Source organism: Gavialis gangeticus, unplaced genomic scaffold (genome assembly GCF_001723915.1).
Source record: "Gavialis gangeticus isolate Ggan-Ray unplaced genomic scaffold, GavGan_comp1, whole genome shotgun sequence".
Classification (NCBI taxonomy): domain Eukaryota; kingdom Metazoa; phylum Chordata; order Crocodylia; family Gavialidae; genus Gavialis; species Gavialis gangeticus.
In genome coordinates, this window is record NW_017729004.1 from 65,271,569 (window position 1) to 65,274,670 (window position 3,102).

The window sequence follows — 3,102 nt, forward strand, 5'->3', positions numbered from 1 at the left end:
CTAGCTTGAATTCTTATTAATCCACCAGGTATGGCTACAGTCCCAGATGCCAGTTGTGCCTCATCATCAACATAGTTCACATCATCATTGGACTGAGCACAAAGTATAATATCAGGATTCACCTCTACCAATATTTCATATGTCATCACTTTCTTTCAGTGCCACTTTGGCTGTCAGTGTCCATTCATTCTTTTACATAGGGCAATTCCTATTTAAAAAAATGAACAGACACTGACTCAACATCAGTTCCAAAAACACATAAAACACACAAAAGTCTGTGGCTTATTATTTGGTTTTGTGTCTCTTGAGTGTAAACCACAACAGCTTGCGTATTGGGTCATATTTCTATAACTGTGTTTAAAGGGCAATGAGTGGAAGTTAGATTAAAACATGAATGAAAATAACCTCTTGTTCCTGTAGCATTTGCTGTTGTTTTATACAATCCCAAAAGTTTGAATATCTCATTACATCATTAACTACGAATCTTTCATCAAGTCCTTGAGAAAACAGCGACCTGATCCTATTTTACATTACAGCAGATATATTCCTCAGTGGGCATGTCTACATGTGCAATTAATATGCACGAATAAACTCCACAGCTAGTCGCTCCAGACTTTTTTGCTTCCGGGTGAACCATGTGATGTGCTCCCAGAAGCAAAAAGCTCCCGAGCTCCCTGACTGCACATGAAACCTGGTTGGGAGTAGCCCTGGGGCTGGCAGGCTGACCCTTCTAGCATGTGTATGCAAGCATGTAATGAGAAACCTAATGGAAATGCTGCATCCTATGATATTATCCTGATAGGCAAATGTTTTATATAAATCAAAGTGAAAAAAGCGTTAATTAAATGTAGGTGTATTCTGTAACTTGAACTGCTGCCAGCAAGAAAGCTGTTTCTAATGTATACGAGGAAAGTGAATACATTTATTCTTATTAAATCAGTCCCTATCTAACATGTCATTACTTACCCTACAACTTTCTATCTTCCATCTCAATCTTTCTTTTTTTTTTTCTAGTTGGCTCATAGACTTTTATAACTGTATCTGTATAGCCCTTAGAACTCTTACCATGATTAGGGATTTTGTGTACTAAGCAAATATTGAATATGAAAAATAAGCTAGTTTCTTCAAAATAAACATTATATTTTCTTTCCATTTAACTCAAAGCTTTAGCTATGCCATACACAGGGTAATATGCTTGGAAATATGTTCACCACACCATGTGGCTTTGAATGAATACTGAAAGTGAATGCAAGATTGCATTACAGTTTATTTAAAAACCCATCATAGAATGGCTCGATGTACAGCAACTTGCGTTGTAGTGCCTGTTGTTCCATCCATTGTTTACTTGATGTTCCCACCATATAGCAATTACAGAACTGGAAATAGAGTTCTCAATCCAAAAAATATCATTATAAAGAAAAGAAAAAATGGAAGCCTGTGTCCAGCTCAGAACTATTCTTTGCTTTTTACATATAGGGGTATAATACTGGACAGAACATTTTGAGTCAAAGTACAGAAAAGCATGATCTATAGATCTATTCATAAACTTAAAGTTATGTGCAGCCTTTGGGACTGTGTTATTGCTTGTAATAAGAAATTTCTTAATTATTAAATTAGAAATGATGAAGCCTTTTGGAGTAAACTGCAGAGGCTTTTACAAGTAAGTTCAAGGAATGACTTCTGAATAAATCACTGTATGACAAATAAAAATGTGGGGACAGAAGATTTCAGGTATAAAAGAATATTATGTTTATTACATACCACAATTTTAATAATTGAAGAGCTTTCATGCGCAACAGAAATCCTAGGCAGATACATTGTAGGCTACAGTGCAAAGCAATATCCTACTGCCCTCTTCAGCAGAAACTATCCAGTTAAATAAAAGTATTAAGTCACCTCTCCCACAAAATATTGACTTCAGCTAGATGAGATCATCCTTTCCTACAATAAAGTGGAATATTTAAATAGTAATAATGCACTGCAGTCAATATATCCATCATCTAATCTGGTTGCAAATGTAGCGCGAATAATTTGTATGAACTAGAATATGTTCACAAAATACAAATAAAGTCGACTGCTCTAGTGGCTTAGGAGACAATTATTTTAACAAATTAAGATTACCCAACTGCAAGGCACATCCACTTGGACCAATACTTAAACCAAATTATGAAATATATTCTGACTATGCCAGCAAAATGATATTGTTGCAACTGGGTCCACTGACACAACTTCATTTGCCTTGGAGTCAGGCTTTAAGAAACATATTTTTATGCTCAATTCGAGTTCTTTTTTAAATAATTGAAATATTTGAGCCCAACTCTGGAACTACACTAAATCTAGAATTTCCTCCTATAAAAAGCCAGTATCTATATTCCTGTTTGCATTTGTGTAATTAAACTGTCTTTGGTGGCAAGAGTAACTAAGAGCATAATTAGTCCAGAGATTTTCTTCTTCTCTTGTATTTGTCTGGGTGAATATGAAGATAATACAAATTGACTGACAGTTCTCTGAAAATACTGATTTGGAATAAATAATCAATTTATTTATGTTGATAGCACACCAAACAGGGTTTTGTGATATCAAGATTAATGGCTTATGTGACAAACGTAATTCTGGAATGATTGTATTTAATTGATAACCAATTGTTTACAAACTAGATGAGCTCAGCAGTGAAACATGATACAATTTCTCTCAGAGGGTAAGATAAGGAGGGTATATTTTTAGAGAATGTAATTATGTGAATGGTAGAGTTTAAAGAAATGGGGGAGGTCTAGATACTTCCATTAACAACACAGAAGCACCACTTTGTGTTTGTTAAATTTCAGTCCTTTTTTTCATTGTAAACTGAAAATAAAGGAGGTTTTTCAATTTATATTAGCTAAAAATAGATCTCAATAATTCCTGAATGTTTCGTTCGGAATTATTAGGAATATACGTGCAGTAATGGGGGACAGGGACTGGGGGAGGGGAGTAGGAGGACACACAAAACCCCTGCTCATCCAAAAAGGTCTCCCAGTAATTTAAATGCATGCAGCACTGTTGGCAAAGTAAAACACTGCCAGCCATATAGAAACACTAGAGACTGACTGTCTGATAAAAAGA